We start from the raw sequence: 17763 nt of genomic DNA on the forward strand, positions 1-17763 counted from the left end.
TCCTTCTCCTCTTTTGAAGTCCACTCTATCCGTCTCTTCTACCCCATCCATCTCTGCGTCTCTGTCATATACCGTCCCCCTGGGCCCTCCTCCCTTTTCCTTGACAACTTTGCTGCCTGGCTCCCACACCACCTCTCCTCTGACATCCCCTCCATTATCCTCGGCGACTTCAATATCCCTATTGACAACCCCACCGACCCTGCTTCCGTCAAACTCCTCGCCCTTTCTTCCTCCCTTGGCCTCTCCCAATGGACCTCCTCTTCTACCCACTGCCTTGACCTGGTCTTCTCCCACCATTGCAGTCTGTCCGACTTCTCTATCTCCCCCTTTCCACTCTCGGACCACCATCTCCTCTCATTCTCTCTCTCTCCTCTACTCCTGAACCCCTCCCCCCACCCAAATCTACCCGGTCCAGGCGCGATCTCGACACCCTTGATCATGCTATTCTATCCTCTTCTCTCGAAACTCTCCTCTCTCCCCTTTCCACCCTGTCCTGCCCTAATCAGGCAGCCTCCCTCTATAACCAAACCCTCTCCTCCGCCCTTGATGCGGTCGCCCCTGCCCAGCCCATCCGCTGCTCCAATCCCCAACCCTGGCACTCCAAACTTACCCGCTTCCTCCAAAAATGCTCTCGTACTGCCGAACGCCACTGGAGAAAATCTCGCTCCCTGGCTGATTTCCTCCACTTCAAGTTTATCCTCTCCTCCTACAGCTCTGCCCTCTCGCTCGCTAAGCAATCCTTCTTTAAATCCCTCATCTCCTCCCAGTCCTCCAACCCCCGCTGCCTCTTCGCTACCTTTAACACTCTTCTGTCTCCCCCCCCTCCCTCCCTCCTTATCTGCCACTGACTTCACCACCTTTTTCTCCTCTAAAATCGCGGCCATCAGACTTGAAATCTCCTCCACCCACTCTTCCGCCACCCCCCCTCTCGCCCTCCCTCCCCCCAGCCACCAACTCCTTCTCTCCTTCCGCCCCACCTCGGGTGAGGAAGGCCACTCTCTCATTTCTTCTTCCCCCCCCTTCGACCTGCCCCCAGGACCCCATCCCTTCTCACCTTCTTCGCTCCCTTTCCGCCTCCACCTGCTCTCACCTCTTTAATCTGTCCTTCTCCACCGGCATCTTCCCCTCCGCCTTTAAACATGCTCTCGTCTCACCCATTCTCAAGAAACCCAAGCTTGACCCCACCTCACTCTCTAATTACCGCCCCATTTCCCTTCTCCCATTTGCCTCCAAAATACTCGAGAGACTTGTCTGCAACCGTCTCTCCACCTACCTCTCTGAACACTCCCTCCTTGACCCTCTCCAATCAGGCTTCCACCCCCTCCATTCCACTGAAACTGCCCTGGCTCAAGTTACGAACAATCTCCTCTCGGCTAAAGCCCTGGGCCACTACTCCCTCCTGATTCTCCTTGACCTCTCAACGGCCTTTGACACCGTTGACCACCCCCTCCTGCTTCACACCCTTCAGTCCATTGGCCCCTCCGGTACCGTCCTCTCCTGGTTCACCTCTTACCTTGCCGACCGTTCCTTCTCTGTTTTCACCTCTGATTCTCTCTCCCCATCTTCCTCCCTTCCAGTCGGGGTCCCTCAGGGCTCTGTCCTTTGACCCTTACTATTCTCACTATACACCTCTTCTCTGGGTGCACTCATCAGCTCCTTCAGCCTCAAGTACCACCTTTATGCTGATGACACTCAACTCTACCTTTCCTCTCCTGATCTCTCTCCCTCCCTTCTCCCCAGGGTATCCGCATGCATCTCTGCCATCTCCTCCTGGATGTCCTCTAGATTACTTAAACTCAATCTTGCTAAAACTGAACTCATTGTCTTTCCTCCCTCTCGTACCTCCTTCCCCTCTGACCTCTCTATCAATGTTGACAACTCATCTATCTCCCCTGTTCCCCAACTCCGCTGCCTAGGTGTCATCCTCGACTCCTCTCTCTCCTTTGCCCCTCACATTCACTCTCTCGCCAAATCCTGCCGTTTCCAGCTTCGCAACATTGCCCGCATTCGGCCCTTCCTCTCCCAGGATGCCACCAAATCTCTCGTCCACTCTCTGATCATCTCCCGCTTGGACTACTGCAACCTTCTCCTTATCGGCCTCCCCCTCTCTAATCTCGCTCCCCTTAGATCTGTACTTAACGCCGCTGCTAGGCTTATTTTCCTCTCTCGCCGTTCCACCTCTGTCTCCCCACTCTACCAAGCCCTTCACTGGCTCCCCTTCCCCTACAGAATCCTTTTCAAGCTCCTCACTCTGACTTACAAGGCCCTCGCCAACTCCACTGCTCCCTACATCTCTAACCTTATCTCTATTCACACTCCCTCCCGCCCACTGCGATCATCCAATGATCGTCGCCTCTCTTCCCCTCCGATTACCTCCTCTCTCACGCATGTATCCAAGACTTCTCCCGCGCCGCTCCCCTCCATTGGAACAAGCTCCCCCGCTCCATCAGAACTTCCCCTAATCTGTCCTCTTTCAAACGAACATTAAAAACCCACCTTTTCTTTAAAGCCTTCCAGTCTCATGCCTAAACTCCCACCGGTTGGCTACCTCTCTTTCTCATCCCTTCTTCCCTTCTCCCCCTTCCTCGACTCAGTCTCCGTTTCTACCGTCTCATCCATGTGTCTGTCTGTCTTCCCCTCCCTTTAGATTGTTCGTTCCTTTAAGCAGGGCTCTCCTACCTCCTGTTTCCATCACTTTTAACTGCGCTCTCCAGCTACTCTGCTCACCTCCTCTCGGTCCCTCTGCCCTCTGTCTCCTCTCGCTTCTCTCCGCTCCCCTCAGTGACTCTCAACCTGTCATCTGTGCCCACCCTCTTGGGCCATAGTTACCTGCATATACTCACTTTTCCCCTCCCTCCCTTTCATGCTGTGCCTGAGCCCCCAGAATTATAGTGCTTACTATTACCTGTACTGTGCTATTGTTTGTCCCTGTACGGCGCTACGGATACTTTGTGGCGCCCTATAAATAAAAATTATTATTAATAATATTATTATTATTATTATTATTATTATTAACAACAACACTATATAGAGAATATTTGTCATTCACAAAATTCCCTGCCCCATTGGAGCTTACAGTCTAAATTCACTAACATACAAGCGTCTGTTTTTAGTCAGCAACCAATTAACCTACCAGTATGTCTTTGTGTGGGTTATCCAACACATTGCAAAGTCAGGGAGACTCCACACGCCTAGTCAGGAAGCAAACTCATGACCCCAGTGCTGTGAGGCAGCAATGCCAACACCTGTCATATTATCTGTCACAGCTCTGAGGTTTTTTGCAGATCCCTTGCCTCTACTATAGAGGATGGTGGAGGCAGAACACAATGATATTCTCAGGATAAGTTCACGGCTTACAAGCATCAATAATAACAAAGGAGAAAGTAGTAGTGCTGCAACGTAGTGTATTGAATGTTGGTACAACAGGAATGGAAGGAAATTATATATATATATATATATATTGGCAGAGATGAATACACGGCAATTCGTAGTAATGCAGACACAAATCACATGCTACTTCATAATCGGTAACCCTTGGCAACAGCATGAGATGATATACAGTTCAACGCAGTGATGATAAACAAGAACACTAGGATCCAATAGAGAACCACACGGCAGATGAATGTGAATCACTGGTACAGCTTACAGTCCGAACAGAGTAGTATATAGAACTTAGCTGATCCGAGAGTAGAGATGACTTAACATAGCAGGTGGTACTGGAATCACTGTGATTCTTATTAAGTAGAGCAGTAAGCGTTAAACATCACCCAAGGACTTGGATGGACACTGACACATGCAGTAGAATGTTGCCTAGAAGTAGCAGAGACACGAGTAGTATCTGAACCATGCGTGGAACTACAGGTAGCAGGATTCGTTGTAACTGCAATGGTAAGTTCGCTGTAGTATGGAGCAACTGAACAGAGACACGCAACTTGAGCCAAAGTATTAGCCACCGGCACAACAAGTAGTTCACAAAACAGTCTAGTAAACAGGTAACAGCAGAGTAAGGATAACCCGTGTCAGACGTGGAACTACAGGTGACAGGTAACTTGATAGTAGCTATAACAACGAGATGCAGCGATCTTAGGCAGCCAGCAGTAAAGTTGAACCAATAGATAAGGCACAGGTTTAGCAACAACTCACAATACTCGTTCAGCGTGCAGATGAATAGCGGAGAGGAGTTCCAGCTTGCAGATCAACAGCGGTGAGGAGTACAGTCCAGAGAGCAGATAACGGACACACGGAAGAAAAGGTATACAGCCAGATCCAAATGCAGCCAGAGTAACACGAAGAACAGGCAATGAGCCCATAACCATGGGAGGTTAATATAGTGCTCCAGGACCAATGAGGTTCGGGGGAGGTCCAGATCACAGTAACCAGGAACACCTGTGACAGTAATGTCTCTGAGGCAGAAGCAAGCAGAATCATGATTCTTAAAGGGAAAGTCACAGCGTCAGCACCTAACTATGGGACCGGCGTGTGATATTTTCGAATATTACTGTGTTTCCCCGATAATAAGACACTGTGTTATTTTTTTTGAAGGGGAAAAAAAAAATGTATAGGGCTTATTTTCGGGGTAGGTCTTATTCTAATTAACATTGACAGCAATTTCAATAAACAGGTAATTATGAACAAAAAATCCTACCTTTATTCAAAAATGGTCATGTCATCTTCTTCAACATCATAAGTGTCCATAACCTGAATTCCGGCCTGGATTTCTTGCGCCTCCATTTTCTGCAGAAGAAGTGGACCCAATCTGTCATGTCCAGCAACATAGCTCTCCTTAAATGAGCATGTCTTGTCCAGGTAGCCTGCTCACAGTGTATTGGCGACACAGCTGTCAGTAATTTTATCCCATGACTTCTTCACCCAAGTCACGACCTCTTGCAGACGGGGCTTCACAAAGTTTCCACGCCGATTTCTTTCCATTCTATTTTCAATGTAGTCATTGACTTCCATGCGCAAATGGTCCTTGAATGGCTTGTTTATTGCAATATCAAGAGTCTGGAGATAAGCAGTCATTCCTGCGGGAATCATTACTTGATCTATTCTTCTCTCTGCAAGGAAGATCTTCATGTCTTTAGCGCGGTGAGTGCTGGCTGAATCCCAGACTATCAGACCTCTTTGGTCACCTCGCAAAACAAGTGGCAGCATTAAATCCAGCCACTTCCTTATAACTGCTTGTGTGCACCAGGCTTTTTTGGTTTCAAGAACGTAAATGCCTGAAACACGTTCAATCTGATCTTTCTTGCCCTTACTGATGATTAGAGGTTTGGCTTTCTTTCCATCCAGACGAATTGCCAAAACACAGGTAACTCGTGCACTTTCGTAGCCAGTGGTGGTAATGTAGATTGACGTGGCACCCCTGTGATTAACTGTCGTTTGAGATCCTTGACCCATAAACACTGCAGTTTCATCCATAGCAATCATATTGCAGGTTTGGTATTTAGAAAAGTCGATCCCATCAACAAAGGACTTGAATGCAAGTGCACGTTTAATAACTTCAACATCTTCCAGCTTAAACAGTGTTGTTGATCTTCTTAGAGACCGTTCATATTGCTGAAGGAAACCGTCCAACCAGTGTTGTGATGCTTTGAATCCTTCTGGGACCATTTCAAACTGTGGTGCCATTGCAAGGGCAAATGCTTGATTATCAGCCCTGCGTACAACCAACGCCTTCGCTCTCCTGTCAGCAATACATTCACCAATGATGCCTTCCAGTTTAGGATATAAGGGTTGCCGACCTGATCCAGACCTGCGCTTCTTAGATTTTCCCTCATCCACCTGTTGACTGAGCTTATTGAACTCCGCTCGCCATTTTCGGACCATTCGGAGATCCAACATCTTTTCTTTACAGAAAGATGAAAGATTCTTGCCTTGTGAGTCCTCCACAATTGCTTTCTTATACTCAACGGTATAGCTCTTCCTTTTTGCACTCATGTCTGGGGGTCAAAACAGACAGGATAAGAAATAAAATGATGACTTATGCCCCCTCAGTCCTGCTTTTTCACACATCATGCCCCCTCAGGCCTGCTTTTTCACACACCATGCCCCCTGAGGCCTGCTTTTTCACACATCATGCCCCCTCAGTCCTTTTTTTTTTTTTTTTATAAACTTTATTAGGAACATCTTTTTTTTCAATGAAAAGCATTACAAAATCTCGAGAGCTAAATCAATAACAAATAACACGTGCTTACATACAGCTGAACACAAAAACACTCATGGTTCTATCATATTCGGAAGATAATTGTGTAATTATCCAGAACAGCAAAGATGTTTTAACATTTCAGAACTATAGGGTATGGAGGGGATGGGAGTAATGAATAGAAGGGGAGGAATGTAGGGACCAGAGGAAGGGTTGGGGGGATTGAGGATTCCCATATCAAGTAAAGAAGTAGACTTGTTTAGAAGCACCATTCCATATTAAGATTCCGCTAGAACTGGAGAGGAGCTTGATTATGATATAAGGCCCATGAAGACCAGACTTTATAGAAGGAGACGGAGGAGCCCCTCAGTATGCTAGTAATGTGTTCCATCTGGTAAGTATGCCAGATCCGACTGCAGACCATCTGGAGAGTTGGCGGTGTGGAGTTTTTCCAAGAGGCCGCTATCTGACACGTGGCAGCACTGACAATGTGCCTAAGTAGCTTGTGAGCAGATTTGGTGAGGTCTGGGAGGGGCAGCGGTAGCAGAATATGCTTAGGGTCAGATGGGATATGAGTATCTAAAATTGTTGAAGCTAGCGCAAGGACTGCTGTCCAGAATGGTCGTATCACGGGACAGTCCCACCACATGTGCATAAATGTTCCCGTTTGTCCACAGTTTCTCCAGCAGTCAGCACTGGTCTGCGGGTATATTTTTTGTAGCCTCGAGGGGACATAGTACCACCTATGTAATAGCTTGTTAGCATTTTCTTTGATACGAACATTTATAGAGCGACGAGCTGTACTTTTATAAATATCCGACCTGTCTTCCTCATCTAACTTGGTTGCCAGGTCCGCCTCCCACTGCGTCTGAAAGCGATCCTTAACAGTCGGAGTAGCGGGGAGCAAGGCGTTATATAGAATGGATATAAGGCCTTTGGAGGACGGGCCCGAGAGGCACAAGTTCTCAAATGTGGTGGGTGGTCTGGAAGGGAGTTGGGCTTTAACCGTTTGGTGGTAATGCCTAATCTGAAGATATTGGTGGAACTGTCCCAGCAAAAAACCACACCGCTCTACCAGCTCCGAAAATTGCGTAAATATTGTTGTCTTGGTTATATGATTGAGTAACAAGAGCTTGCCCGTACCTGCCCATTTTGTATACATGGAACGAGACAACCCGGGCGTAAATCCAGGGTTAGACCACAAGGGTATTTGGTATCCCTCTCTCCTGCTCCTTCAAATCTAACGATTACATCTAGACCAGATTGAAAGTGATAGGGCCAGAACTGGATGGGCTCGAACAGAGACTGGGCGCTGTGTGACTGGGAGCCAAAGGACGGAGCAAATCGGCGAGCCACCCAATATATCCGATTCTATGTCCACCCATATCCTAGTTCCAGGGGGGGGAATGCCATTGTACACACTGGGCCAGCCACGCAGCGTAGTAGTAGTTACGTATGTTAGGAATGCCAAGACCACCTGCCGTGGGAGAGCGCTGTAAAATGCGAGCGGAAATCCTAGGTCTCTTATTTGACAATATAAAACTTCATTATAAGAGTTTGTAACATTTTCAAGATTGAAGGGGGGACCCTGATGGGGAGAGTGTGAAAGAAGTATAATAACCTTGGGAGCAAGTTCATTTTCACGGACGTAATCCGTCCAACCCAAGATATCATGAGTTTATCCCATGCTTGTAGATCTTTTTTTATTCAAGCTATAAGGGGGGGTAGTTGGCTTGGTAGATGTTTTCCACCTTTCTGGTGAGAGCTATGCCCAAGTATCTTATGTGGTCGGAGTTCCAGTGAAAGGGAAAATTTAATTCTAAAAGTTGCTTTAGCTTAGGGGGATATGGAAGTCTAGGATATCTGTTTTGGTTGTGTTTATCTTAAAATTTGATATTGTGGAAAAAATGTCAAGTTCTTGAAATAGGTTAGGGAAGAGTAGTTAAAGTGTTAGTTAAGGTAAGGAGGATATCATCCGCATAGAGGGCTATCTTGTGAGTACTGGAGGGTAGCTGTATCCCAGTTATGTTAGGGTTTATACGAATTCTCGTAGCTAGAGGTTCTATCACCAAGGCAAATAGAGGGGGCATCCTTGCCGGGTTCCGTTTCGGATAGCGAAGGATGGAGGCGCATCCATTCACCTAGACAGATGTCGATGGGTTATGGTACAGGGCTGACACCCCCCTGAGGAAGCGATCTTGAAAGCCATACGCAGCTAATGCTTGCAACATGAAAGACCAGCCAACGCGGTCAAATGCCTTCTCCGCGTCAAGTGACATGAGAAGAGAGGGTTGTTTGCTATAATCAATATGTTGGATGAGATCTATGGTCCGCCTAGTATTGTCTGCAGCCTGTCGACCTGGGACAAATCCAACTTGATCTGGGTGTATTAGCTTGGGGAGCACAGAATTGACTTTATTCGCCAGGATTTTAGCATATATCTTGAGGTCGACGTTTAGAAGTGATATGGGGCGGTAGCTACTACAAAGAGAGGGGTCCTTACCCTCTTTTGGGATTACTGAAATCCGGGCTCGGGTCGTCGCCGGATCAAAGGTGGCTCCATCAAGGATGGCGTTAAACCACATAGTGAGTTTAGGGCCAAGGACACCAGCAAATGTTTTGTAATATTTGGCTGGGAAGCCATCTGGACCTGGGGCCAAGGACATCTTCATGCTGCGTAAGGTAGCAGTAGTTTCCTCCTCCGTTATGTCTAAATTGAGAAATTCAATCTCTGCTTCAGAGAGCTGCGGAAGTCGGCAGGATCGCAGGCAAGTATTTATTCTGCCCTCTAAATCAGGGGGTGGTGGTGAAGAATCATCTAAGTTATATAACCTTGAGTAGTACGTCAAATTCTTTCACTATCTGGCTCGGATTGTATGTCACTACACCTTGTGAACTTTTAAATCGACGTAATCGTGTTACGCGTACGTCTCTGCCGCAACCTCCGGGCCAGAAGGGAATCTGCCTTATCACTTTTTTCGTAAAAGAGCTGTTGGGTCCATTTAAGACTGCGAGCTGTTTTTTTAGAGATAGGACCGCGTTGAGCTGGCCCCTCACTGCCGCCAGCTCCCGCAAGTGCGAGGGGTCTAATGAGCCCTGATGCTGAGCAAGGAGGGAGACAAGTCAAGTTTCTAATGTGGCTATCGCTTCTGCTCGACACAAAGAGGAGAGAGAACTAATACTAATAAGCCACCCACAAATTGTGGCTTTGTGCGCCTCCCAGACTGTGGATGGCAACAAATCAGGGGTCTCATTCAGGGCAAAGTAATCATTAAGCGCCTCCGCCAGCTCCAAACGTGTCTTAGGGTTAAGTAAGAGAGTGTCATCTAACCTCCATGTTAGGCTTCGCTTAGGGAGATTTGCTATTTGTAACTCAAGTGATACCCCCATATGATCTGTTCAGGCAAACGGATGAAACTCCGCTTTAAAGAGTTTGGTAGCTAGTTGTGTGTCTACGAAAAAATAGTCTATATGGGTATATACGTTATGTGGATGAGAGTAAAACGTGTATCCCCTCTCCGTACCATTAATAACCCTCCATGCATCCAACAGGGAGTGTTCTTTAAGTAAAAGAGCAAACTGTTTGGAAAGTCGTGTGGGGTGTATTGACACTTGCGCAGATGCTGTGACCGTTGGGGATTTATCTAAATTAGGATCCAGTATCGCATTGAAATTACCTCCCATCAGCAGGTGGCCCTCCGCTTGTTTGCTAATAAGGCTAAATAGTTTTTGGAGGAATGGAATCTGACCTTGGTTTAGTGCATAGCAGCAAACCAGCGTAACCGGAAGCTGGCCCAGTGTGCCTATTAAGATAAGAAATCGACCTTCGGGGTCTGCTATTGAGCGTCGAACCGTGAGAGGGACTGATGGCCGTACAAGAATTGCTACCCCTCGGTGTTTAGATGCAGCCGAGGCAAAAAAGGTTTGAGAAAAAAGTCTTCCCTGGAATGTTGTATGTGGCTGAGTTAGGTGGGTTTCCTAAACAAAGACCACTTCTGCTCGTGTCTTTTTAAGTGTGGACATTAGTGTGGAATGCTTTTGGGGGGTATTCAACCCCTTAACATTTATTGTCAATAATTGTAGGGACATGTTGCGATGAGAGTGTATGACTCAACATTGAAGGACTCCTCCGAGTCCACAGCTCCAGCGAAATACCAAAAAACCTGGGATGTGTGGAATGGGCTATGCGCACATAGTAACGGGTGAAGGGGGAATGGATCGGTAGGGGGGGGGGGGGGGAGAAGGTGTAGGGTTCAGCTGTCTGCAACCTGTCAAGAAGGGGGAAGTGCAGGCCGGTCATAGTGTATCCGACCTATGGTTGCTCGACTTCTGGTAAAGTAGTAGGTGCTGCTACAGGGAGCTGCACCAAAAGGGGAAGGAGGACAGGGGAGTGGAGTGGGGGCATGTACTGGTGTAGGGTGAGTTTGGGCAGTGTGGACAGAAAGGGAGGGAGGGGCACCAACCAATTTAGTTAGAATACAATAAAATAACGTTAACATTAACACATTAGATAATCCTCTGAAAGTACAGAGGTAAACAGCATAAGAACAACTGTGTAAAGCAATTCTGGTTTCGCCGGTTCGCGGGGCCTCCTCTTAACTTGGGGATCCGTCCAGGTAGGTGACAAGCAGAAGCGGCGGGGGGTGGGGGATTCTTCGGGGGGGAACGCAGGTCCGTAGCCTCCCCAGCACGTCCTCCCGCAGCCCAGTCCTCCCGACTCCAGACCACAAGCATGTGGTGGTTTAGAGACCGAGCACTAGAGACTTTTCTGCGCTGCTAGGTGCCACAATAACAGGGGCAGCTGTTACCTCGTTCTGTCCCACCTGTCTGGAGCTGGGTATGTGCGCCAAAACTCTAGGGGGGGGGGGGGGGGGTTAATCAAGAGATTCCTATATGGGGAGAGAGCTTCTCCTACGTGCGTCCGTCCACCATGGATGCCAAGGCACGCCCCCCCCCCCCAGTCCTTTTTTAATACTTTACTTACCGTTTCTTTCCTTCTTTTCTGTTCTATCCTCAGCGGCGCTGCTACAAATGACGCTGGCACGCACGGGGGAGGGTGCGCGCTCACTGTGCGACAGTGAGCGCTGCAGCTGTGATTGGATGCCACAATGCTGGGAGGCGGAATTGGGGCCATGGATTGAAGCGCTGGGACCGGACAAAATGGGGATTAAGGTAAGGCTTATTATTGGGGTAGGGCTTATTTTGGAGCATAAAGGGAAAGCGGGAGTAGGTCTTGTTATCGGGGAAACACAGTAGCCACTCTGCTCTATCACAGCCTGTATGTACAAGCCCTTAAATTCAGTCTGTGGTGCATTGGCCTGTAGTAATACATTTGTAGTTTTTGATCGATGATCTTATAAAAAAAAAAAAAAAGGCTGAATTCTGGCATTTATATTCGTAGAAAATGTCTTACCTACATAGATTTATGGAAGTACATTTTTTGTGGTATTTAAACTAGGGATCACAGCGCACATCTGAGTCTGGATCAGCCTATGAAGTTATGAGGAATTTAATCCAGGAGGTAGAAAAAAATAAAATATAAAAGTACCAGCTGTGTCTAAAATAAAAAGACTTGGCTTCTGTCTGTTTACATATAAAAAGGCAACCAAGGCGAGTGGAGAACGACCTCACGCATTTTCTTTTTAGATTCACATTCAGGTGAATGGAAATGGATTGTAAGCACATATTAGGAGTGTAGTCGAAGCAAATCATATACAGTGGGGGGGAAAAAAAAAAGCCGGAAACAAAACAAATCCTACTAACCATTTATATTTAAGTTTTAAACTGTGTGAAAAATTGGTAAAAAAAACCAAAACATATTTTAGTTCTTTGCTCTAAGCTTTGAGAAAATGTGCCGTGTTAAGCAAACATATTAATAATTATCACGCAGTACATCCTTGGCTCCATAAAGACAGATTGTATCTGGACTGGGAGAGGAAGGCTCTGAACAATTATAATGTAATACAGCTCGTTTTAGAAAACACCAGATCTCGCCCTTTAAAACGATACAGATCAACACTGATGCCAAATTTACTATGCGAAAAACAAAACTTGCAGGCAACTTTCAGATCTCAAAATTAACTTATAAAAAGGGGTAATCCTCTAGATAAGTTGCCTTGTGTGTTATTTTGCTTTGGATAATTTAATAAGTGTAATACAAAGTGTATGGCTTAATTCGCTCATTACTAATTGCAGCAATCAGGTGCGAGAGGAAAAATGAGCTAATTAAGCTTAATTTTAAAGGTGATATTCTTACCTCAAGTCTTGTAATTTAATTACTCTCTGTACATTTCACAGGTTATACTGAAGGTAATAAACATGATCAAAGTACAATATCAATGATGGGAGTGACCAGCTTACATACTGCTTTGTGTATACAAAATAAAACTTACCTTGTTTGTCAAATAAGACAGAATATAATTTACTGTTCAAAAATAACCATCCAATGGGCTTGTCTTAATACACAATCCAGATGCAAGTAAATTGCTGTTGAATTGGTGTAGGCTTAGTCAGTCAATTGATCTCTATGCCTAAACATGCATGCTCTTCACAGAGTGTCAAACAAAACTTGTCATAAGGATAGATTATTAAACACTGTAGCTTTTAAACTGGCCCTATTTAAGGCTAAGTATACACTGGAGCTTTTTCGTCCAATCATCTTGCAAAACAGCTGACATAGAACCGTTCATTCGGATGTTTGCTTAGTGTATATAAATTAAACAATGGTCGAAAGTCGCTCCAAAGTGTCGGTTCATTTGGTTGGTCGTAGTTTAATATCTCATGCCAATCACCTTACGATCATGTAATGTGTGTAAATTTCTGATCGATCCGCAGCCAACTGCCGATAGTACCTCGAGCTGCAACTGCTTTGGGGGGGGGGGGGGAAATAGTCAAATTTCTTATGTCTGTACGTCTCCCACGTGGTGCAGTGTTCGCATGTCAGTCAATTGGCAATTAGGTGCTTCTAACGTTAAAGCAATAGTAGCGGTCTACTGTATCGCATATCTGCTTCTTCAATACACCTTTGTCAGTACAGTCTACAACAAAAGCACGCATCTTTGCTTTTTATAGATGTGTATTGCATATGTCTGCCTTTATAATTATGCCCCTTAGTCACTCTTGTATAGAATAAAGACACATACATTTGAAATACAAAAGATGTGTATTAGATTTATCTGCCTGCCTAATTATACAACTGTGTACATGTACTATATAGATGTATACTGTATATGACTGCTGGCATATTCATACACCTGTGTACATGGCAATGTATCTTTCTTGGCTCATTATTTCAATTTCTTGGGGATATATCACTACAGGGACAACATATGTTGTTTCAGTGGGTATGATATCAAAATCTTTTAACACGACAATAGGTCTGAAAAGTCACTGCCCGGACGGTCAAACTTTTGTTAATTGTTTAAAACGTGTCTAGTCTGTATACATGAATCGCCCGAGTGATCAGACCTTCAGTAGTTAGTAAATCATTGTAGATAACACATTGATTGGAAAATTCTTCAGTGTGTACCTAGCCTATGTCTGTATTCCGTCCAAAACGAAGAAAGGGTAATCAAATGCAAAAAAAATAAATAAAAATAAATCAGTTAAGCAAGCGTTAATTTATTTGCATCTACATCTTTAGAAGGCTCAGAATTGATATGCGCACAAAGTACTGTAATAAAACAAGCTACCATTGGCGAACCTGCCATGAGTCATTAAAATGTCTCATAAGTACAATCCCCTCGAGACATATCCACCAATATGAACCAAAATTAAAATAAAAAGCTTACAACTAAGCTCAGCTATTCAGTAGGATCACTAACTGAAATCAAAAGGAACACAATAAGGAATGTACAATTCCATAACAGTCCAACCTAAACGCAGTTGCGAAATTAAATTAAAAGATTTTTTAAAATAAAATTAAAATCCACTTTTTTCTCTTAAATAAGTTGTTGAAAGTCTGTTACTTGAAATGTTAGGAAATGGACAGTTTACTTTTTTTACATTTGTATCTTGCACAAAGGAATAAAAAGGTCTATAGGTTTATAGAACAGATTCAGACTCCCAATTTGCTGTTACACAGGCACTTCATCACTCTGCTTTATCAGTTTATCTGGCATATTAAAAAGACATACAACCCTTATGGAAGCTACTGCTGCAATCCTGCTGCGGGTGAGCTTCATTTGCTCTAGTCCAGCTGAAGGTCAGCCAACAGCAAGTCAGGATTCAAAACATTAATTCCTTAGTATGGGGTTACTGTAGCACCAGATGAGGCACAGATCAGTGTAAAGCAGTGGAGCCTGATCGGGTACATGGAACTGCAGGAGAGCGTCGCTGATCTCCACTAAATGTGGTGTGGGTATGTTGAAGTTGTTGGAAGGATAAAGGAGTTGACCAGTCAAGTTCAGCAACCCCCAGCTGGCACTCCACATGTCCCCTGAGACTTCACTTTATGCCTCTGTCCACCACGGCGTCTTCCACCTCCTCCAGTCTTCGGCTGTAAGAGAAGTTTTTTTAAGTAAGCAGTCCAGTTTGTGATCTTTAAAATAAATAAATGTCAAAAACAGTCTAAAATATACAAAACACATTAAACCATTCAGGACTAGATATGTTTTGCCCCATATGACCAGACCAATTAAAAGCACATTTTCTCCTTTCTCAGTTTACCCAAGTGAATTTAAAATTGTTGTTTTGGATATTTAATAAGGCTACTTTATCCTCAGTTAATCTGTGTTACACTGAATGGGGGGGGGTATTCAATTACGATTCATGGCTGCGCATATAAAGAGGCATTGCGGTACGGCAACATTGCGGATTTCCGTGCGCACCCCAATCAACGATGTTGCAGTACTGGGACCGTGCGGCCGCGAATCCCAATTGAATATGCCCCAATGGGTCAGCATCAAACGTAAGGATTAAAGTGGTTTCAGTCTGATTGTAGCATGCAGAAACAGGGCAATCAGATTATTTCACAGCTGACTGTCATGATGCGATGAGGAAAATGGAAGAAAGCAACAGACAGAGAATAGCAGACTGAAAGTAAGGTAGTCTATGGATCTTTCCTGCTCACCAACTCCAGTTTTATTGGCTTGAAGAGTACCTTACATCAGACTTATTAGAAGAAGTCTACACTGAATCCAGTCACAACCCAACACCTATTGCAGAAGTACTGGATGGCCACTGCATTTTCAATACAGTGCTCAATGGATTTAGAAGTCAGCAACATATACAAATCAGTTCCTGCAAAATCCCATGAGCAGTCGCCACCTCCAGATAAGAACCCCCCCCCCCCCCCTCACATTCTGGTGGATAACAACTGTCTGAACCTGCAGATGAAAATGTAGCCGCATATATTTTGTTGTACCTGTCCTTGTAAAGGTGTGGTTCCTGAGGTGGCACCAACGTTAGATGTAGCAGAAGCCTCCTCTGGTATTGCTGTTCCTGGGCTTGGTTCCTCTTTCTTTCCAAGCGGACTCTTTTTGGTGGACTGCATCTTTACTTGTTGTGGCTTTGAGTTCATGGGCAAGTTGTTTGTGCTTTGTAACAACTAGATAAGAGGGAACAAATATGGATCTCTGCAATAAGGAAGCAAATATTGCACTTCTGTTGATAAATACTCTGGTTTCTATTGTAGACAATCCATCTAATTTTTGTATTTGAAAAAAAAACCAAAACAATGCAACATAATATTAAAGCACGAAATAAAATTATCTAAAGCAAACACTGCCAAATATGAAAACAAAATATTAATACAAAATTGTTATTGCCATAGGCAAACTGGACAGATTTTGATATCTCCACATACGTACTGATAACTCCAAATCATCGCAAGTCACAAAAATCCTCAAGTCCGAGAAAGAACAGAACAGATCATAATGGAGTATCCCCAAAAACATAGTCAACAAGTTACTGTGTGCACAGGCTCTTGTACGATCCAGCCAGAGAGACGCACTTTGATCTTTCCAATCTAGCTTATACATGTCAGGCCACATTGGAAATGGAACGTACAAGGCGAGAGGCAGGAAGGCCTGTGGATGGCCAGAAAAATGGTGCTTGCAAGTACTCCGTACTAGAACGCCACAAAGAGAAGAAAAAGAGAATGATCCTCTGGGGCACTCAAATGGACAAAATATTGCTATTTTGATAATCGAATTCTGTTAAATACATCTTTATTGTTTCAATTGTTAAAACATACTATTAGCGAAATATAAAAGATGAATAGTGAATCAAACATGAAATGGGAAATAAAAAACTGATAAAATAGACAATATTAATTGTCCAGCCGCGACACTGCTCCAATTAACTACTGAATATATTCTTATCATAAACACTGTCAATATACTTACTGCCACGGTTACATACAGGAGTACAGCTAGGAGCCACGAATATGGTAAAAAAAATACCAGGTGCAAGCTGATGCAGGAAGTAATATGAATGTTCAGAAACCAGGAGGTACACAGCTAATGCAGGGAAGCAGGAGGTATGAACAGATTCCAAGCAGCATGTAACCAGAGGAGCAAGGCAGGAGGAAGAATCCACAGGGTGCAACAGGATATGACATCAATAACCAGCAATGTGTGCTGGGAGTGACAGGTATAAATAAGGAAAATGAGACCACACCCAGGTGCATGGGATAATAGTGAACAGAAAGGTTAACCCCTAAAGCACAAGAAATGCACAATAACAGCACCTCTGGACATCAGAGGTACTGCTGCAAACACATAAAAAGAACAAATACAAATAATAAAGTCCAAAAGGTAGGAGCTGCCAGGCGGATCATGACACTTACTTTTCATGTCTGGCGGAAGACGTAGCAACTTTAGGTTGCTACAACGTTACTAAGCATGATGACAAAATAGGGGAGGGCTCTCCTCTATAAATACCCTATCAAGCCATATTCTCAGCTTGCCTAGTAAAAGCTATCAGCGAAACACGCGTAGGTAGACGCCGCGTCCACTGCTCTATACACTATAATGCTCTTCACTGGCAGCTTTATTTAGACAGTCCTCGAACCACCTATTAAGATTAGAATATGTACAGTGCTCCTTTCTGATACCGTTAACAGACTTATATAAAGGCACAAACACTGCTGTATAAGCAACAATTTTGACAATAGCCTTATACGGATCCTAGGAATCCTAATAACGTTCATAAGGGGTTACTTTCTGTATTGACGAGGAAGGTTTTCCTGTGCCATATAGAGCTTGATATTAGGAAAATTACACTCCGGATTACATTTATAAAGGGGCCATTTACTAATGACAAGCAGCTTCCTCCGATATTTTGAGCCTCATGTACTTTCAATTTTGTTATATAAGAAGGGATAAGAGAGGCACATTGTACTCAAACAAACACTAAATTCGGCGCTGAAACACTAAGCTTAGCCACTTAAACTTGGATGTATAACCAGAGAATCGCTGCTGTATAACACCTGACGGTAGATAGATATTTAGAAAGAGTATAAGTAACAGCGCTGAAACTCGGCAATACTTCCACTAATGAATCCACGTGGAATAAATCAAATAAATTTATTAAAACAATTAAGGACAATAAAATATCAATGCACTGATAACACTCCTAGTTTTCTGAAGATCAGGGGTTGTCAGATGAATGGAACA

General features: G+C 44.5%; 1 long non-coding RNA gene across 1 annotated transcript in view; it reads right to left on the reverse strand.

Annotated features, from left to right (window-relative positions):
* Positions 1–13745: 13745 nt before the first annotated feature.
* Positions 13746–17763, reverse strand: part of LOC142099402 (uncharacterized) — a 7131-nt gene continuing 3113 nt past the window's right edge. The window contains exons 1-2 of the long non-coding RNA XR_012678535.1: positions 15510–17763; positions 13746–14642 (exon numbers count right to left, since the gene is read on the reverse strand). The exon at positions 15510–17763 is cut by the window's right edge and continues 3113 nt beyond it. This is a non-coding gene — a long non-coding RNA (uncharacterized LOC142099402). The remainder of the gene's footprint in view (positions 14643–15509) is intronic.

The sequence above is a fragment of the Mixophyes fleayi genome, chromosome 8 (genome assembly GCF_038048845.1).
Source record: "Mixophyes fleayi isolate aMixFle1 chromosome 8, aMixFle1.hap1, whole genome shotgun sequence".
Lineage (NCBI taxonomy): Eukaryota > Metazoa > Chordata > Amphibia > Anura > Limnodynastidae > Mixophyes > Mixophyes fleayi.